Raw genomic sequence first — 22,251 nt, forward strand, 5'->3', positions numbered from 1 at the left:
GCTTTAATAGTGAGAATATTAATTCAACCCTTGTTTTTTTAGGCAATTACTTCAATGCACCCTTTACAAACCATACTTATGTGTCACAAATATATATTTAGATATACAGTACTTGCATTAAAGTTTTCTCAAAACTGTATTTACTCAATAAAACATTGATAAACTTATTTTTTAAATATTTTTCTTGTACGTTGAGTAATGATGATGTACTGTCTAACTGGCACATTTGTATGAGAGTTGCATGTAAGATTTTCTGTATACAAATGGCATATAATCTACAGATTTAAATAAATCCTTTAGATTAAATTTAAATCTCAGGAGCCAAATTAATCTGGCATTTTTGTTTACAGTAAACAAACTGACAAATACTGTAATGATTTTATTTGTTTTCTGCAAGTGTGACCTATATAAATGCAAATAAAAAAATCTGTTTTTAGAGTTGTCATCCTTACAAAGAAAAAAAAATATTTAAATTAGAAATAGTTTGTATTCTTATAAACATTGTTCAGAGTTTGATGATTCTGCTCTTCCTTATATTAAGGTTTCATATTACAGTTCTGAATGGCTTTTTTTAATTTTAATTTAGACAAAACCACTGACCCATTGGAAGCGATTTGATATTTCCGCTCTGAACTGCCTTCTAGTGAATGCAGTGGTTTGGGTTACTAAACTGCTGACAATGTGTGATTATGTCCGGCTCTTAAAATCGCTGTCAGACATGATTCTTGGTAAATTTATTCTTGAGCGTATTTGCAGTATAAGTGTTGATGACTGTAATTTTTACCTGTTTTAACTCTCCACATAAATCAGTGTAACATTACTAAGTTGATGTCTACATTACCAGCATGTAACTTGAATTAGACTAACTATGCACCAACTGTGCAGAATACAGGTTGAGTCTCCCATATCCAATTGTTCCGAAATACGGATTTCTACTTCAGGGTCCATAGGGTATCCACAGGATACCTTGGGGTATGGGTGATGACATCAGGCATCGGGCACCATAGAGTTACGTTTCAGCCTCCCAGGATGCACTAGGGTCCCCCTCCTATACCCCGCCCCCGAGCCAAGGCAACTCAGTTTAGTTTGGTGCCCGGCTGGAGTCGGATGCACCTGTTAGAGGGGGGCCATGAAGAACCCCTGAAGTTTCTTCAATGCAGCTGTGGCTGCACATCTGGAAGTACAGCATGGACAGTCAGTCCTGACGTCCATGCTGTCTTCCCTACACCCCCGCCGGTACCAGAACACCGGTACTGATCCGGGGGATGCTGGTAGGCATCTGGGGTCACAGCTAGCGGTGACCCCAGATGTTCAGGACCATGGCCGGAATCAAGGGGGACAACAGATAAGCAGCGGGGTCCCGCGGTGGGTCCTCGCTGATACATGGTCCAGAGTCCCCAGGCAGGGGGCTCCCTGGGGACTGGCTGCAGCGTGGAGCCAGGTTCTAACCTGCGCTTCCACTACCCCCCTGGGACAGCTGGACCGCGGCAGAGCGGTAGCGCTGCGGTGTCCCAGGGGTCAAATGCATGCCAGGGGAGCGCGCCTTCCCTGTCTCACAGCCGGCGCCTCCCCCGCTGCACACAGCCCTCTCTGCTCTAGCTGACTGGTCCTGTGTCAGCGCTCCTCCCCCAGGCCGGCCTCCTCTCTGCTCCTCGGTGGCCATCTTTGGAAGAAGCATGGTGAGCGCTGCTGGACGCTGTTGAACGGTGGCATCGCGGTCTGGGTCCCCCTGCATACCTCTCCGTTGGATAAGGTCTGTGTATGCAGTGCTGTGTCCTACCAGGCTCTGAGTCTGCGTAGTTGAGGATCAGCGCTGATAGTGCAGGAATTGATTTCTTTGCATGGTATGTGACCTATGCTAGCGTCTGCTGCCTGTACTTTCATTTTCTATCTGTCAGCATTTAACTGTCCCTGTTCTTTCTGCTAAAGCCCTTGCGGTGCGGTGCTTGCAGGGTGGTCTCACACTATACTAACGAGTATCAGTGAGAGGGGTCACATACTTACCATTATGTCTGAAAGTGACTTTCCTCTCCAGCTTTTATGTACTACATGCAAGGTACCTATAGCGGAGGGGGACGGTAGTGCGGAGGGACTATGTCGGCAGTATTATTCGTTGTCGCGGCCGATTACGGTCTCGGCTCCGGTACAGGAGCCGCCCTGGGCTTGTTTTGCCAAAGCACTTACAACCCTCGTGGGCCAGTTAGCTCCGCAGCCTGCCTTCACTCAGATGGGATTGTCCCAGCAGTCAGTGGTGTCGTCACCCATGCAGGGTTTCCCGAGACAATTGATGGTACCCCACAGTCTCCCTATTTCTCCTCCTCAGGTCTCTCATGAGCCTGCGTGGGTTAATTTGTTAACAAGATCTGTACAGCAGTTGTCAAAAGTGTTGCAAGGGGAGTCTGTGATGCGGCCTCACAAGCGGTCGGTGGCATCTCTGTCTGCTCCTTATGAGGATGACGACGGGACGTCCGATGATGGGGAGATTCTGGATCTTTCTGACCAGGAACCTCCCCGTCCTAAAGAGTCGGACACTAAGTCTAAGGTGTATATACCTGGCCTTATTCGTGCAGTCTGTACTGCTTTAGTTATTGAGGATGAGGAGCCTCCGGTATCAAAGTCCAAATACGCCTTTTTCAAGGATGTTAAAGGAGATACCACAGTGTTTCCTCTGTCGGGGCAATTAGTTGACCACCTAGAGGAAGCGTGGAAACAGCCAGGCAAACGATATCAGCCTCAAAGGCGTTTAGCAGTGGCGTATCCGTTTGCGGACAATTATTTTGCCAAGTGGGAATCCCCTCCACAGGTGGATTCTCTTGTGACACGTCTTGTCCGTAGTGCCACATTACCCATGCCATCCATGTCCTCCCTTAAGGATGCTACGGACCGCAAGGTGGAGATCTACCTGAAGTCCGTCTATTCCCTTGCGGGGGGGGCAGCGCGGCCAGCTATGGCCATTTGCTGGGTTGCCAGAGCTATGGAGCGCTGGGCTGATACGTTGGAGGTGTCCTTCGATTCCGACTGTTCGGCTGAGCAGACGGAGTTGATCGGCAATCTCCGGGATTCGGCCACTTATATCAACGAAGCGGCCTTGGATATTAGTACCCTGGCATCTCGAATATCTACGACAGCTGTGGCTGGCTCGTCGCACCTTGTGGTTGTAATCCTGGAAGGCGGACGCTGATTCCAAAAAGGGTTTGGAGGCATTGCCTTTTAACGGAGAAGTTCTCTTCGGTCCGGACCTGGACAAGATAGTAGCCTCGCTGGCGGCAGCTAAATCGGCATGTCTCCCATCGGCTGCTGTTCCTTCTGGTTCAGGTACTTCGTCCTTTCGGTCTTATAGGGCCCAGGGTAGGCCTAAAGCACAGTCCTTTCCCCGACAGGCTGGCCCCAAGAAATCGGCCAAGACCCGGAAGCAGGCCTGGAGTACCAGACGTCCGGCCCCTAAGCCAGATGACAAGCCTGCGGCCTGACGGTCCAGGCCTCCCTTTGGGGGATCCCAAAGTGGGAGGCCGCCTGCTGCAGTTCGCCCGGTGTTGGTCGGTCACCACGACAGACACTTGGGTTCTCAAGGTGGTCTCACACGGGTATGCCCTCTCCTTCCGGCACAGACCCCCGGCTCGATTCTTCACCACGGGTCTACCATCAGACCGGAACAAAGCCACGGAGCTGCGGAAGGTTTTGCTCACTCTGCTCCAGGCTGGAGTTATTGTGCCTGTTCCATTCTCCCAGAGGGGCCAGGGTTTCTATTCCAATCTCTTTTTGGTGCAGAAACCCAATGGGTCGTTTCGTCCGATTCTCAACCTCAAAGCTCTCAACAAATCTTTGCGGGTGCCGAAGTTTCAGATGGAGACCCTACAGTCCATCATTCTGGCGCTGGAACCTGGGGACTACATGGTGTCATTGGACATACAGGACGCTTACCTGCATGTCCCTATTCTTTTGCGCCATCAGCAGTTCCTCAGGTTTGCAATCCGCAGCGACCACTTTCAGTTCTGGGTGTTACCTTTTGGCCTGGCGACAGCACCACGTGTTTTCACTAAGGTGATGGCGGTCATGGCGGCTTCCCTGCGGCTGCAGGGAGTCCGCATGTTGCCGTACTTGGACGACCTTCTCTTAGTGGCAGGATCTCCGGAGCTCCATCTCCGCCACTTGGATCTAATCATTGCGCTACTGCAACGGCACGGCTGGTTGATAAACTGGTAGAAGTCCATCCCGTCTCAGCGGATTCTGCACCTCGGAGCCTTATTGGACTCGGGACAGCAAAGGATCTTTGTAATGGGGGAAAAGATCTCGAAGGTGCAGTCGAGGGTGCACAGTTGTCTGCAGAGCCGCCGGGTGTCTCTGCACTCGGCGATGAGGTTACTGGGCTCCATGGTGTCGGTATTCGACATGGTGGAATATGCCCAGTTTCACTCCAGACCTCTGCAGCACCTGATCCTGTCCAAATGGAATGGACTGCCTCAGTCTCTAAAATCCCAGATGATAGTGCTCACTCCGGAGGTTCGCCTGTCCCTTGCCTGGTGGTTGCAGACGACCGATCTCAACAGGGGTCGTCCGTTCTGGGTGGCGAATTGGGTCCTGTTGACAATGGATGCCAGTCTTCGGGGCTGGGGAGCAGTTTTGGGTCCACACTTGTTCCAGGGCAGGTGGACTCCGGCAGAAGCAGAGCTTCCAATAAACATCTTGGAACTCCGAGCGGTTTTCAATGCTCTCCAGCAGGCACATCAGGTTCTCCAGGGTCGCCCAGTGCAGGTCCAGTTGGACAACGCTACCACCGTGGCCTACATAAACCGGCAAGGAGGAACCCGAAGTCGGGCGGCTCTCGTAGAGGTGTCTCGGATCCTGGTATGGGCGGAGCGCAATCTTCTGGCCATATCAGCGGTCTTCATCCCGGGAGTGCTAAACTGGGAGGCGGACTTTCTCAGTCACCAGGACGTTCATCCGGGGGAATGGTCCCTGCACCCGGACGTTTTTCAACTGCTGGTGGACATTTGGGGTCTTCCAGAGATCGACCTCATGGCGTCCCGGCACAACAACAAGTTGCCGGTGTACGGGTCTCGCACAAGAGACGAAGAGGCGTCTCTGGTGGATGCTGTCCATCCAGTGGACGTCCCGGTTTGCTTATCTCTTTCCTCCGGTTTCCCTTCTTCCACGGGTAATCCGGAAATTCAAACAGGAAGGAGGGACGCTCCTGTTGATAGCTCCTGCATGGCCCAGACGGCACTGGTTCTCAGACCTTCAGGGTCTGTCCGTGGACAGTCCTCTGCGGTTACGGCTCCGACCGGACCTTCTGTCACAGGGTCCTTGTCTTCACCCGGACCTGACTCGGCTGTCTTTGATGGCGTGGCTGTTGAGATGGCCATGTTAAGGTCCAGGGGGTTTTCCAGCTCTGTAGTGCGGACCATGCTAAGAGCTTGGAAACCGTCTTTCGCGAGAATATACCATCGCGTGTGGCATACGTTCTTCCAGTGGTGTCGACCGAGTGGTTATGCACCGCAGGAGTTTCGTCTGTCTCGGGTACTCGCCTTCCTACAGGCGGGACTAGACCATGGGCTTCGCCTTGCTTCTTTGAAGGTGCAGGTTACTGCCCTGTCTGTCTGGTTTCACCATAGGATTGCCTACATTCCCTGATGTACGCACCTTTATGCAGGGCATTCTGCGAATTCAGCCACCTTTTGTTCCACCTGTTGCGCCTTGGGACTTGGATGTGGTCCTGAGGGCTCTCCAAGGACCGCCGTTTGAACCACTGGGCTCAGTGGATCTTAAATGGCTAACAGCTAAGACTGTTTTCCTTCTGGCCATAGCTTCAGCCAGACGTGTTTCTGATTTAGGGGCTCTCTCTTGTAGACCCCCTTTCTTGATTTTTCATGGGAACAGGGCAGTGCTACGCACTCGTCCTGACTTTCTTCCCAAAGTTGTTTCCCAGTTTCATGTTAATGAGGAAATAATTGTTCCAGCTTTTAACTCACCTGGCCTTTCTGTGGGTGAGGCCACTTTGGATGTTGTGCGGGCCTTAAGGACTTATGTTGACCGCACTTCTTCATTTAGGAAGTCGGACGCCTTGTTTGTCCTCTATGGCTTCCGTAAAAAAGGTTGGCCTGCTTCAAAGCAAACTTTGGCAGCCTGGATCCGTATGGCTATTTCTGAAGCTTATCTTCATGAAGGCCTGCCGGGTCCCCCTTCTGTGAAGGCTCATTCCACTAGGTCTGTGGGTCCTTCGTGGGCAGCTTGACGTGGTGCCTCTGCAGTCCAGATCTGCAAGGCTGCTACGTGGTCCTCTGTCCATACCTTCGTGAGGTATTATGCGTTTGACACCTTTGCCTCTCAGGATGCTTCCTTCGGGCGGCGGATTCTCCTTTCAGCACAGGAGCGTCCCCACCCTTAAAGGATACTGCTTTGGGACATCCCCAAGGTATCCTGTGGATACCCTATGGACCCTGAAGTAGAAAATATGAGATATGGTAAGAACTTACCCTTGTTATCTCTATTTCTACGAAGTCCATAGGGTTCCACAGGACTCCCGCCCTGTCGCACCTGTGCTGCAGATGGGCTGTGCTCTGGTCACCGGTTTTTCCATCTCCCTCTGGTGAGAATGTGATTCTTGTGTGTGTCCAGATCTTTCTTCTCTCTCTTCCTTCTCCTCCTCCGGCCTATGGCTTGGTACCTAACTGAGTTGCCTTGGCTCGGGGGCGGGGTATAGGAGGGGGACCCTAGTGCATCCTGGGAGGCTGAAACTCTATGGTGCCCGATGCCTGACGTCATCACCTATACCCCAAGGTATCCTGTGGGACCCTATGGACTTCGTAGAAATACAGATAACAAGGGTAAGTTCTTACCATATCTCATATTTTTTTTATTTTTTTTAACATGACTGAGATAGTGAAACCTTTGCTTTTTGATGGATCAATGTACACAAACTTTGTTTGAGCCACAAAATTATTGACATTATTGAATAAAATGACCTGCAGGCTGTGTGTATAAGGTAGGGGCAATAAGCGGCCCCCCAGTTGTTGTAAAACTACACATCCCAGCATGCCCTGCCACAGTTTTGCTATTTGGCAATGCTAAAAATGTTGCAATGCATGCTGGGATTTGTGGTACAACAACAGCTGGAGGGCCGCTTATTGCCCACCCCTGTTATAAGGTGTATATAAAACATATATGCATTCTGTGTTTATATTTGGGTCCCATTTCCAAGATCTCATTATGGCATGCATATATTCCAAAATACTGAAAATGTCGATATCCAAAATACACCCGGTCCCAAGCATTTTGGATATGGGAGACTCAACCTGTAGTCTACAACTATCTCTTTCCCCCACTAAATGAAGATACTAATTCATTTTCAGGCTCGGACTGTGCTGCCTGGGAATCGGGGAAATCCCCGGTAGGCACCGATGATTTATGACCACACCCTCTATTGCGGGAGGGCATGGCCTATCCCTTGTAACCTGCGCTGTTATATACACATGCGGGTGTGCGGCGGGAGGTTAGCATCGGAAGGCATGCAGTGGGAGGTTAGCATCGGGAGGTGTGCGGCGGAGGTTAGCATCAGGTGTGCGTTGGACGTAAGGTTTCTTCTAACACCAGTCACCAGTGATTCCTTCCGGAATCAGCGGTGACATCACTGGGGAGGAACTTACCACAGGCTGCTGCAGGCGGTCACTTCTGTTAGAAGCACCACTATGACTGTCCCGGCTGGCAGGGGCGAGGGGGGAAGGATGCGATTGGGCTGGCAGTGGGTTGCTGAACACTAATATAGTTGCCAGCAGCAGCTGCACCACACTGTTTACAGCACTGATATCAGCGGGGGGCGGGGAGAAGCAGGCTGAAGTCGTATTCGACAGCAGCAGCTGCACCACACTGATTCCTGGGTAACGTCAGTGGTGGGAGGAGCCTGAAAGACAACAGAGGTGGATCCATGGAGCCTCATCATTCTGTTATGGAAAAGTGTCTCACCAGATAAGGCAGGAAAACTTGGTTTGTAGAGTAGCCTGTGAAGAGGGCAGGATAACTTGGTTAGATGAGTTGCCTGCCAGGAGGGCAGGATTTCTTGGCTAGATGAGTTGCCTGCCAGGAGGGCAGGATTTCTTGGCTAGATGAGTTGCCTGCCGGGAGGGCAGGATTTCTTGGCTAGATGAGTTGCCTGCTGGGAGTGCAGGATTTCTTGGCTAGATGAGTTGTCTGCCAGGAGGGCAGGATAACTTGGCTAGATGAGTTGCCTGCCAGGAGGGCAGGATTTCTTGGCTAGATGAGTTGCCTGCCAGGAGGGCAGGATTTCTTGGCTAGATGAGTTGCCTGCCAGGAGGGCAGGATAACACAGGCTGAAAAAATTTCAGGTGTAAATGTACAGTTTGATTACACACAGTAGGGCTGAGAAAACTGTAGCTGCTGATTATACAGAGGAAGCACGGACCCAAAGGCTTGGGCCTGCATACACTGAGCACAGCATGTGGATGGTGAAAACAGACAGCAAGCTAACAGCAATCAGAGCAGAGTAGAACAACAGTCTTGAATAATTGAGCTACCTGCTGAAGCCTTGAAGGCAGCATGGAGGGAGATGGAGAGTGGTAAATAGAAGCAGCGGCTAAAGTGTATACAATCACGGAGGATAGCTGGAACTACCAGACCGAGCTGTAGGAGGAAACTCTATAACTGGCGAGGGGGAATGAATTTGGAAGCTACAAATAGGAGGAGCAGCCAATCAGCAGCATATGGAGTATGAGTCACTCTCTGCAGCATCCTCAGTGCTTGGTAATCAGTGGAACCGGATTATGAGTCAGTGTAGGTCCCAAGCCGGTGGGAAACAAGCCGCTGCCACGGCTTATGACAGTACCCCCCCCTTGATGCGGGATTGAAGAACCCCCAGAGCCTGGTTTAAAGGGAAATTCCTGAAAAAACATCCTCGTCAACCTGGGAGCATGTAAGGCATCTTCTGGAATCCAGGAACGTTCTTCCGGAACATAGCCCTTCCAATGGACCAGAAACTGCAACCGACCTCTAGATACTCTAGAATCCAGCACTTTCTCAACTACAAACTCCTGTTGACCGTGGACCACCACCGGAGCAGGCCTGAAAGAACTCCAGTTCCCAAATCTATCTGACTTATGGACTGGCTTTAATAAAGAGGCATGAAAAGTGTTGTTAATCTTTAACGAATTTGGTAGTTGGAGTTTGAAAGCAACTGGGTTAACTTGAGAAATGATCCAGAAAGGACCAATAAACCGGAGGACCCAATTTGTGAGAGGGTTGCCGGAGTTTGATATTTCTAGTGGACAGCCACACTAGGTCCCCCCTTTTGAACATGCAAGGCCTCTGATGTCTATCTGCCAATTTCTTAGAATGGAGAGATGCCTTGAGATTATGATGCACCTTGGCCCAAATACCACGGAGTCTGGAAACAGTCCCTGCATCAGAGGATCTGGAAAATGATAAATCAAATGAACTGGCCCGAGGATGTTGGCTTGTCACACAATAGAAGGGTGAAACTGAAGATGCAGAGTGACAGGAATTGTTAAAAGCAAATTCAGCCATGGGAAGATGAGACACTCAATCATTCTGGAATTTCGAGACTTAACACTGTAAATATTGCTCTAGGGTTTGATTAGCACGTTCTGTCTGCCCATTTGGCTGTGGGTGATATCCTGAAGACAAGCTGAGACTGATACCCAGTGCAGTGCAGAAACATCTCCAAAAACCGTGCAACAAATTGCATCCAACAGTCGGAAACAATGTCACAGGGAAGACCATGCAAACGAAAAATATGTTCCAAGAAGAGGACAGAAAGTTCTTTGGCAGATGGCAATTTGGGCAGAGGAATAAAGTGCGTCATTTTGCTAAAGCGGTCTACGATAGTCCAAATAACTGAACAGCCAGCAGAGCGAGGAAGGTCCACAATAAAGTCCATCGCAATGTGTGTCCAGGGTCTTTTTGGTGTGGAAAGAGGAAGCAGTAATCCTGATGGTGGGGTACGAGGAGTCTTGTTACGAGCACAAACCTCACATGCCAAAACTAACTCCCGAATGTCCAAAGCCAAAGACTGCCACCAAACCGCACGAGACATTAATTCAATGGTCTTATTGATGCCTGGATGTCCAAAAGCCCATCTCACATGGAAGTCCTGTAGGACAGCTTTTCTCAAATTTACAGGAACAAACAGGCGATTGGACGGTCTACCAGGAGGTGAATCCTTTTGAAACACAGACAGATCCTCAGCCAAATTTCGAGATAAAGCCACCTGGATACAAGATCTGGGAATGATTGATTCTTTGATCATAGTATCCTGTTGGCCAGGAGTGAAACTCCTGGACAATGTATCAGCCTTGATGTTAGTAGATCTGGGTCGAAAAGAAATTAGAAAATGAAATCTGGTAAAAAATAGTGCCCATCGTGCCTGCCAGGAGGGCAGGATTTCTTGGCTAGATGAGTTGCCTGCCAGGAGGGCAGGATTTCTTGGCTAGGTGAGTTGCCTGCCATGAGGGCAGGATTTCTTGGCTAGATGAGTTGCCTGCCAGGAGGGCAGGATAACACAGGCTGAAAATAGTTCAGGTGTAAATGTACAGTTTGATTACACACAGTAGGGCTGAGAAAACTGTAGCTGCTGATTATACAGAGGAAGCACGGACCCAAAGGCTTGGGCCTGCATACACTGAGCACAGCATGTGGATGGTGAATAGTTCAGGTATAAATGTACAGTTTGATTACACACAGTAGGGCTGAGAAAGCTGTAGCTGCTGATTATACAGAGGAAGCACGGACCCAAAGGCTTGAGCCTGCATACACTGAGCACAGCATGTGGATGGTGAAAACAGACAGCAAGCTAACAGCAATCAGAGCAGAGTGGAACAACAGTCTTGAATAATTAAGCTACCTGCTGAAGCCTGGAAGGCAGCATGGAGGGAGACGGAGAGTGGTAAACAGAAGCAGCAGCTGATGTGTAGACAATCGCGGAGGATAGCTGGAACAACCAGACCGAGCTGTAGGAGGAAACTGTATAACCGGCGAGGGGGAATTAATCTGGAAGCTACAAATAGGAGGAGCAGCCAATCAGAAGCATATGGAGTATGAGTCACTCTCTGCAGCATCCCCGGTGCTTGGTAATCAGCGGAACCGGATCCTGAGTCAGTGTAGGTCCCGAGCCGGTGGGAAACAAGCCGCTGCCACGGCTTGTGACACATTCACAGTCAGCTGACTGAATTGTAAACCAACAAGGTTAGTAATTATTGGAATAAAGATTGGACTCAGGAGTAAATGTTTTATTTTAAATTTACTTGACTGGTTATAAAATAAAGCAGGTAGTGTCACATAAAGATGCATTAGGTCACACGCTGTCTATGCTTGCTAACATACACTGTCAGTATCTCCCCAAAATATAATAAAAAGTATTAACAAAACAGCAATTTTGTAGTTTGTGTCAGCAAGCATAGCCAGGGCCAGATTAAAGTTTGTGAGGGGCACTGGGGCAACTAGGTTGTGGGGACCCCCCATCAACAAAATTGATTATGTGACTATATTTACAGTTGTATTAATTATATACCAGTGGATCAACTGCATGCCAACTTGTGATTAATAAATTGCCATACTTTCCTTTTCTAAAACAACACTTAAACAAATGTAAAAGACATGTAGGAAATTTTCAAACTATTGAATGCATACATAAGCCCATTACTGCCACTAATAAAGGGTTCTGAATAATGAAGATTGGATAAATAAGCTAAGCTGTGCCATCTATAGTGAGCACTGCAACACTCTCTCTGCATTATATGGGGGGCACGGCAAAGCACTCCACATTATATGGTGGGCACTGTGACACTGCATTATATGGTGGGCACTGCAACACTCTGCATTATATGGTGAGCACTGCGACACTCCGCATTATATGGTGAGCACTGCGACTCTATTATATGGTGAGCATTGCGACTCTGCATTATATGGTGGGCACTGTGACACTGCATTATATGGTGGGCACTGTGACACTCTCTGCATTATATGGTGGGCACTGTGACACTCTGCATTATATGGTGGGCACTGTGACACTGCATTATATGGCGGGCACTGCAACACTCCGCATTATATGGTGAGCACTGTGACTCTGCATTTTATGGTGGGCACTGCAACACTCTGCATTATATGGTGAGCATTGCGACACTCCGCATTATATGGTGAGCACTGCGACTCTGTATTATATTGTGAGCATTGCGACTCTGCATTATATGGTGGGCACTGTGACACTGCATTATATGGTGGGCACTGTGACACTCTCTGCATTATATGGTGGGCACTGTGACACTCCACATTATATGGCGGGCACTGCAACACTCTGCATTATATGGTGAGCACTGCGACACTCCGCATTATATGGTGAGCACTGCGACTCTGTATTATATGGTGGGCACTGCAACACTCTGCATTATATGGTGAGCACTGCGACACTCCGCATTATATGGTGAGCACTGCGACTCTGTATTATGTTGTGAGCATTGCGACTCTGCATTATATGGTGGGCACTGTGACACTGCATTATATGGTGGGCACTGTGACACTCTCTGCATTATATGGTGGGCACTGTGACACTCTGCATTATATGGTGGGCACTGTGACACTCCACATTATATGGCGGGCACTGCAACACTCTGCATTATATGGTGAGCACTGCGACACTCCGCATTATATGGTGAGCACTGCGACTCTGTATTATATGGTGAGCATTGCGACTCTGCATTATATGGTGGGCACTGTGACACTGCATTATATGGTGGGCACTGTGACACTCTCTGCATTATATGGTGTGCACTGTGACACTCAACATTATATGGCGAGCACTGAGACACTCTCTGCATTATATGGCGGGCACAGTGACAATCTGCATTATATTGTGGTCGCTGTGACTGTCTCTGCAGTATTTTGAGTCACTGCGTTGCTCTCTGCATTATATGGTGGTCCTTTGGTAGCTAGCCACCCCCCCGGTTATCCACACCCATAGCTGGCCACACCCCTCCCTTCAGTGAGTTCCTGCCATTGCATTCCCCCTGTGGGCCCTTCATGCCCCAGTCCGACACTGTCCATTTTTTACACCGTTCTGAAAAGACTTGAGTTGAGTTGAATTTGTTGGGTTTTCCTGAAAGCACAATTATCAAATGGGCAGTGTGTTCATTGTTAATACTTTGATTTTTATCAGCTAAAAATGTTTTTCTTGCACCCTTGAGTAAGGCTGCAAAGAGAAGGTTAGAGTAACTATTAGTATATGTGATATGGTGTGTGCTGTGTGTAATTTTCTCCTTTTTTTTTCACTTAACCACTTTTATTTAACGATTTATCATAAGATGCCACTACAGGCAGCCAGGATTCCAGTGATTTGTTTGTGACACAGGTGACATTATTGGAATGCCCACCAGCTGCTGACTCTCACAGGAACACTGTTCTGTGCTCGGTGCTCTATAAATATCAGTTCAAAACTCAATAAGGACAATACTGTGGCCCTCAGTACAGTAATACTTCTGCCTGTATTATATAATAATCACCCTTTTTTGCTCAAAGGACTGTTAGAAGATAGTTGTTGTGTGATTATAATACCCTGGTGTGATTGTACTACCCTGGTGTGTATTAGTGTTTTCCTGCACCTCTTTCTTCTCTGTCAGTCTCAGAGTACACCAATCTACATTACTCAGTTTATTATTTTATTACATTTAGGGCCGGATTAAATTACCGGCAAATCGGCCTTTTTAGTCGCTGGTGAAATCTGAAGTTTTTTGCCAATAAAACATTGAAAATGGACGATTTACGCCATAAAACAGGCGAAAAGCTTTCTCCACCTAAGACCAGGAGAAAAAAAATGCAAAATCCCTATTTTTGACTAAACATGTGGGGATTTCTTTCAGAACCCTTTGGCCACCCCCTTAATGATAAATTCGTAATTTGGGGAAAACGACTGGTCAAGTTTTTGGAGAAAAATAAAAATCATTGAAAATGGGTTTAACGTATTGGCTCTGGTTTTCAGGGGGCGGTATGGATGCGTCAAGTGTCTTAAACATCACAGCAGGTGCTTTTTTAACGGTTTTTAAAATTGCGCTTTTACGACGAAAATATATTTGCACCCATTTTAACGTACCCCCAATTTACGTGGAACAGTCATTTCCTGGGAAAAAAAATTGTTTTCTATCATTTTATTAATGCTTTTCCGTATGCGCAAATTACCGCCAACCGTCGCAATTTATTTCCCTAAAATACTTTTATTACGGCCAATTGTACACTTCTAAAATAATTTCCAATGTACATCAGCCGCAAATTCCTAACTTTTTCGCCTGTTTTTTTCACCCCTCCTGTTTTTATCAGGATGACAATGCCACCTGTCATGTTTCCAGGGTGACGTTGGACTGTTATACAAAAAATTTGGTAACCTGGATGGCCTTATCAGCTCAGAATCCAGATCTTAAACCCATTCAGAACTTCTTGGACAAATTGAAGCGACGGAAGCGTTCTAGGCCAACTCGACCTTCAGTGTTACAGTTGGTCACTGCAGAATGATAAAACTGTTGTTGTCCAGGAACTTGTGGACAGTTTGTCAAGAAAGTAATCACTGCATGTGGTGGACCTACAAAGTGCTGATGTAAAAAAAATCTCATTTATCTATTTGCTGTCAGTGTCCAGTCACTTTTGTCTACATTGTGCAGTGATTCCCAACCTCAGTCCTCAAGGCACACTAACAGTCCTGGTTTTAGTGATAGCCATGCTTGAGCACAGGTGGTAAAATCAAAATAACTGAGGTACTAATTAAGTTACCTGCACTCAAGTGTGGCTATCCTTAAAACCTGGACTGTCAGTGTGCCTTGAGGACTGTGGTTGGGAACCCCTGACATAGGCCCTCATTCAGAGCCGTACGCTCTGAGCAGAGCGCACGCTCTGAATGAGGGCCGCCCTCCATAAAAATGGAGCGTCCTCCTGGACGCTCGTATAGCTGTGGGTCACCACCCACAGCCTATACGAGCGTGCATTTTGATGGCCGCGATGGTCGTGACCATCGCGACCATCGAAACTGCGAGCCGGAGCCTGCGGTTGAGGTTTTCAACCGCAAGCTCCGGAGTGATTTTGGCTCTATCAAAGCCAAAATCACTCCCACTGACATCACTAGTGATGTCAGTGGGCCGGCTTCTGATGGGAGGCGTTCCCATGGGAACGCCCCCGTCAGGGAGGCACGCCCCCGGCACGCCCACCAAAGGGGGCGTGCTGTCATTCAACATCGACAGCACGCCCCCTTTGATCAGACACAACGAGCGAAGGACTTTCCTTCGCTCGTCGCGTCTGGCGCATGCGCACGACGGAGCTCCCTCCGTCGTGCGCATGCTCAGTGCAGAACATCGACCCACTTGCGAGCGGACAGCCGCTCGCGAGTGGGTCTGAATCAGGGCCATAGTGTATATGCTTAGTGAATCCAAATCAGGCTATATATGCCAAAAATTATATATACTGGAAAGCATGAAGAATAAAGAGAATTGTTGCATTTGCCCATTTTAAAGATGATCATGAACCCTTGGTAAATAAGGGATATTACCTCACAACCGACAAATGTTGCTTGTTGTTGTTAACTGGCAGATTTATTATTAACTTATCGAAAAAACCTGTATGGAACCCTGAGGATGATGAAGAAATTTGTCCCAGATGCTCTTAAGAAAAAGTAGCTTCAAAAGGGAGAAATCAGAACATTTCAAAAAGTAAAGGTCTGCATATTCAAGTGGAACGACAGAAAAGACATTGCAACAGGATAACAAGTTTTATGTGAAAAATCTTAACCACCTATAAGACCAAGCAATGTGGAATTTTTTTTATATATACATACATATATATATATATATATATATATATATATATATATATATAAACTATGTATAATTTCAATTTGGAGTTGTCGGAGATGCTCATTAAAAATAGCCACCCAGTAGAGGCCTCAAAATGAGGTTGGCAATGAGTTAGCACAAACACCTTATGGCTAAACCTAGAGGCACATCCCAGAATGTGTTCCTCCAGCAGGGAAGAGAGAAAATTCAGCAAGAAACTGTGCTGCTTACTGCTCAAGGAGGAAAAGTAAAGGCAATAGAAAATCTGTAAAGAAATAAGATTCTTCTGCAAAGATAGGATATTGGACTTTGCAATAGACTGTTTCAAAATACATCATACAGAAAAAGATATTCTAATTAAAATCATGTAAAATAAGTTTAAAATGGATGTTCTTAACCTAATGAAGTCACTTATCCATGTCAGCATCATGCAGATGCTCTTTGGCAGCTCCAGGGTGAAAGATGGCGCCCTCCCACCAGATCACCCATTGATGTGGACAGGTGAGTAACCCCATCTCTTTCCCTGCCACCAGGGACTTTCTCACATCTGTGTGGTGGGGAAAGGTGATCTGAGCTGGCTGCTGTGCAAGAGGGTGAAGGTGATCAGGGTTGGCTACTGGAAGGGGGGATAGGTGATTGGGTCTTGCTGCTGAGCTATGTGGGGGGAGGTGATTGGGGCTGGATGCTGAGCTATGTCGAGGGTTAAAATGGTACTGGCTGCTGAGCTGTATGCAGCGAAGGGTGAAATGGAGCTGAGTGATGTGGGGAAAGATGATCGGAGCTGGCTGATGTGCGTAGGTATAGGTGATTGTGACTGGCTTCTGTGCTGTGGGAGAAAGGTGATCAGAGATGGATACTGTGTGGGGAAAAAAATTCATCCATATCATGGTTCTCAAGTAAAGCACATATTGAGTTCATCCAGCAGGTATGCAATCAGGAAGCCGACTGCCTAAATACCGGCAGCCGGCTTCTCGACTGTCATATCCCTTGCAAGGGTGAAATGCCGGGCGTCTAGATGTAGCACCCGGCATCCCGATCGTAGTGATGCCGGGCACCGTGAGTGGACAGCCGCGGGGGGGGGAGGGTTAGGTTTAGGGCTCCCGGGGGGGAGGGAGGGTTAGGGTTAGGCACCCTCGGGGGGGACTTAGGGTTAGGCACCCCCCCGGGGGACTTAGGTTTAGGCAGCGGGGAAGGGGGTGGTTAGAGTTAGGCATTTAGAGGGGGGATTAGGGTTAGGCACTTGGGGGGGAAGTTAGGGTTAGGCACCCCTAAGGAGGGTTAGGGTTAGGGGGGTTAGGTTAGTAGATACTCACCTATCCACGATCGGGATTTCCAGCGCTGTCGGGCTTCCGCTGCTTCGAACTCTGCTCATGTCGGGCTGCCGCTGACAGGAATCGAACCGCCGGCCATGCGGCTGGGTATTTCAGCGCTTGTGACCGGGTCAGAATCAGGCCCTCTGTCCTCAGGACCCCGCACAGGTCACAATTTCCAGGTCACCCAGCAGGTGCACAGGTGTAGTCATTACTTACTGACACATTTTAAAAGAGACCTGGTGGACGTGAACTGTTTGGGGTCCTGAGGACCGAGTTTGAGAACCTGTGGGCTAGATAATTAAAACAAATACATAAAATATATATAAAATGTCTTAGTTGCAAGATAATCTCCACTTTTTAGCTACTATGCTCGGATACGGTCAAGATAATCCTCTTTATATTGAAGTGTAGATGAATCCCAGTGTTTAGGCACTAGTACCAATATATGCGTCCAAGTACTGGTGTTATGCTTTGGGTACTTAATTGTAAAGAAAGAGGCCCTGATTCAGAGCCGGACACTCTGACAGAGCACTCGCTCTGAATCAGGGCCGGGCTATTTTTTTTTTAGAACGACCTCCTGGCCGCTTGCATAGCTGTGGGTGACCACCCACAGCTATAGCGAGCAGCCAGGAAGATGGTCACGATGGTCAAGACCATCGCAAGCCCCAGAGAGATCTTGGCTCTAACAGAGCCGAAATCTCTCCCACTGACATCACTCGTGATGTCAGTGGGGCCGCCCCCAAACAGAGGTGTTCACATGGGAACGCCTCCATTTGGGCAGCCACTCCCCTGGCCCACCCACCAAAGGGGGCGAGCTGTCACTCAACATCGACAGCTCACCCCCTTTGTTGCGAGACCCAGAAGCGACGGAGTGCCTATCGCTATCTGGGTCTCGCGCATTCGCACAACGGAGCTGGCTCCGTCGTGCGCATGTGCACTGGCCCACAATCGACCCAGTTGCGAGCGCACAGCGCTTGCGACCGGGTCAGAATCAGGCCCAGAGTCTCTTATGATCGGCTGAGAGAGAAAAATAACTTTCCAATAATAGTACAATGTAGCAAAAATGCATCTTTAAGTAAGATGTAATACTTAACCTCCCCACCGTAGATTGAGCTTGATGCCAGTGTAAAAAGTCAATCACACATTCCAATCATGGTACAGTAGTGGTAGGATGCTAGCTCCTCAATGGAGACTATTCTCCCTTTATCCAAGCATGCTACTATACTTTACCTAAATAAAATGTAAATCATCAGGTGAAAATATAACAATTTAAAAGGTATTTTTTAAATCTTCAGAAAGAGCACATCAACTTAGTCATATTAAAACATTTACATTCCTGGTACTTTCTTAGATTTTTGTTTAACAAAAGTGTAAATAATATCATCAAAGCTTGTTATATCTTTCACCAAGTCTCTCTGACAAATTTAAGGCATACAGCATAACCATCTCTACTTTTCAATAATCCCAGTTAGATGTGATGATCTGAAGATTACAACATGCACAGATGAGATACTGCAATACAAACATGCAGGATACAGAAACATGAACACAGTATGCAAAGATTAATGAGTCACATATATGCAGAATACATACTCCCTGTCAGCAGATCGAAACTCACTATCGGATGTTGGCTGAAAAGTGCACGTGTGTGTGGATGCTTGGCTGACCATGTGAGAAATGAAATTGCTGACTCCAGTAATTATTGAGAATACCCTGAGAACATAGCTAAGGTGGCCTGTGAGGTTCACAAGTACACTAATTCTGTGCTGACCACTAGATGGGGCCAATATAATAAATGACTGTCAACAGAATTACATATGCTGGAGTCATGACACTCCCCCATCTGGTATCAATGATACCATAATTTAAACTCTAAGAAGGTAACAGTAAGAACAGTTCAGACACTGCTCTCTCAGAAACAACTTTATCTCTCCTTGTTTGCAGATAATGACCTCGTCCTTATGGACCTTCCCATCCTTGCTTGGGAATGTTTTGGTGACAATAATTAAAGGCCACTCATTACGTTTTGACTGGCAATCTCTGATGAGCACAATGTCACCAGGTTTTAGGATGGGTTTGGCAACTTGCCACTTGCTCCTTGGCTGCAAGGTAGATATATACTGTCTTTTCCACCTGTCCCAAAAGGTGTTTGCAAATCTTTGAACGTGTCTCCATTGTCATTTGAATAAGTCATTGATGTTGAATTCTGCAGAACGAGCATGGATAGTCCTGGTCTTCTGAGTAAGAAGAGTGGCAGGAGTAAGCAGAAGTGGTTCTTCTGGGTCATTGGAAACGGAAGTCAGAAGTCTGTTATTAATAATAGCTGAGACTTCAGCCATGAAGGTTGTCAAACTCTCATGAGTAAGTCTTAGTTCCTACTTGCAGGAATATGGAATCAAGATTTCTATGTATTATGCTGATCATCCTTTCCCAGGTCCCTCCTATATGAGAAGAAAGGCAGTTTAAAAGTCCATGTACAACCTTGCTCAGTGAGGTATCTCTTGACACTTTTAGTGTCAATGTTTGAGCAAATTTGTAATTCTTTGGCTGTTCCAGCAAAGTCAGTGCCTCTGTCAGATCGGATGTGTTTTACAGGGCCACTGATGGCAATGAAGCGTCTAATGGCATGATGAAGCTTGAAGTGTCCATTGATTCTATAACCTCATTGTGAACAGCTCTGATGCTGATACAGGTGAAAACAACTGCCCAGTGCTTGCTGTTTGCAATCGCTACTCTAGTGTGATGGGTGATGACAGTCCAAGGACCAAATACATCAAGACCACTGTTGGAAAAAGGGTGGTCTGTACTAAGCTTGTCTTCTGGAAGATCTGCCATCTTCTGCGTTTGAGAAGTACCACAAAGTCTGAGACAAGTGATACATTTGAAGATTGTGTTACTTACACACCTTTTTGCTCCAATAATCCAGAACCCAGCTGATCGTAGAGCTCCTTCAGTAAACAATCATTCCTGGTGTTTGACTTCATTGTGATAGTGTTGCACAATTGAAGGAATAACATGGTAATATCCAGGAATGATTAAAGGATTTTTCTCATTTGATTCTAAGTTTGCTTCTTCAAGATGACCTCCTACTCTCAATAAATCTTTCTCATCGAGAACTGGCTCAAGGCGCTGTTTCTGGGAATAGGATTTACCATGCTAATGCAGTTATCTCTAGTATAGGTTTGGTGCTACACAACATGAATAATGAGGTTCTTAGACTGTTGTGTTTCTTCTGCTGTGTAAATAAGACAGGGATACCAAACTTTACATTAATTTACACTTACAGATGTGGTGCATTTAAATTAATGGATTATGTGGTTTAGGCAGGTAAAGGCTCTAACAACAGATTTCCAAGTTGAGAATCTTTGGAATCTGTGAGGCTCAAGTTGACAATCTGAAATTATGGTATGGATTGTAGACACTTGTGGATGGATTTCGACATGTGAATCTGCATCTACTAGTTCAAATGTGTCCCTTTCAGGATTGTTCCAAACTGCCTTTTATAGGAACTCAGGTCCTCTGAGCCATAAGGTGTCTTTAAGGAGACTGGCTGAGATGGCTCTTGTAGTGTGGTCTGCAGGATTGTGAGCAGTAGATACATAATGCCACTGTTTTTGATTGGTTGATCTCCTGATCTGTAGCACCTGATTGCTGACATAAACATGGAATAATCTGGTCTAATTGCAATTGTAGCTTAGCACTACTTTACTGTCTTTGTAGAATTCTGTTCCTGAGTGTTCAATTGGCAACTCAGATGAAATGAGTTCAGAAAATTCTACAGCTAATACTGCAGCACAAAGTTCAAGTCTGGGCACCATGTGCTCTGTATGTTGTGCTAGCTTTGCTTTGCCCATAACAAATTCAATGTGATATTGTCCTTTTAATATCCACAGTTTTAAGATATGAGACAGCAGCAATTGCTTGATTGAAGCCTCAGAGAATACACATAGCCTCTGGGTTTGTATTTCTGTAAAAGGCAAAGGCACTGAGTCCGTAGATAGCAACTGCAGGAAAAAGGCTGTTATCAAATATGTGTATACTCATGCAGTACTATAGAAGGGTCATTGTCTCTGAACCAAAGGAATCTTTGGAAGTTCCTGTCTTTTTCTCTCGTGAGGAAGCAATAGAACATTTGTTGGATGTCGGCAGTGAAGGCAATAGATTCCTTTTGGAGATGGATGAGTACTTCGAGGAGTTTGTTGTTAAGGTATGGTCCTGTCAGGAGAACATCATTTAAGGAGATGCCTTCAAACTTGGTACTGGAATCAAACACAACTCTAGTCTTACCTGGTTTTGTTGGGTGGTATACTCCAAACATTGGCATGTACCAGCATTCTTCTGTATCTTTAAGAATGGGAGCTATCTCTGCATGCCCATTCTCAAATATTTTGGCCATAAAGGAGCAGAAATGATCTCTCATCTCTAGTTTCCTGTGAAAGTTGCGCTTAAGTAAAGAGAAGCGGTTAAGTATTTTTTCTCTGTTGTTAGGTAAGCATCGTCTGTGTGCCCTAAAGGGTAGAGGTGTAACTCAACTGTTGGCATCATCTTTGACTATTCTTCCCCTTTATTTCCAAGAACAGTTTGTCCTCTATGGAAATTTCCACTTGGTCATTCTTTTATATTCTTTGGAAGACCATGTACCCCAGCTGTTCTTGGTAGTTGTCACAGATGTGGTTGTCACTAGGAGAGTCTATGACAGTACAGTGTGGTAATCCCTTTATGAGGAAATTATTGTGGCATGGCTGGAATAGAGAAGGGCATCCATTTTCTAAAGTACATGTAAGCATGCTGTTGACAGAAACTGGTCTGTGTACATCTACAAGATATACTTTCCCTATTATGGCCCATCCTAGGTCTAGTTGTTGAGCGTAATGTGCATTGTGAGGACCATTAATCTAACATCTGGCTTTGTGGACTCGTAGGATATCTCTCCCGATAAGTAGAGTTGTCTGGGCTTGTGGGTCCAGTTCTGATAACAGATGTGCTATGCATTTCAAAAGTGCATGATGTATAGTTGCATGTGGTGTAGGAATTTCAGACCTATTATCTGGGATCTCATTGCATTCAGTGATAGTTGGTAAGGGAAGGCATATTTTCCCATCTATGAA

Source organism: Taudactylus pleione, unplaced genomic scaffold (assembly GCF_031769625.1).
Source record: "Taudactylus pleione unplaced genomic scaffold, aTauple2 ptg000015l, whole genome shotgun sequence".
NCBI classification, from domain to species: Eukaryota; Metazoa; Chordata; class Amphibia; order Anura; family Myobatrachidae; genus Taudactylus; species Taudactylus pleione.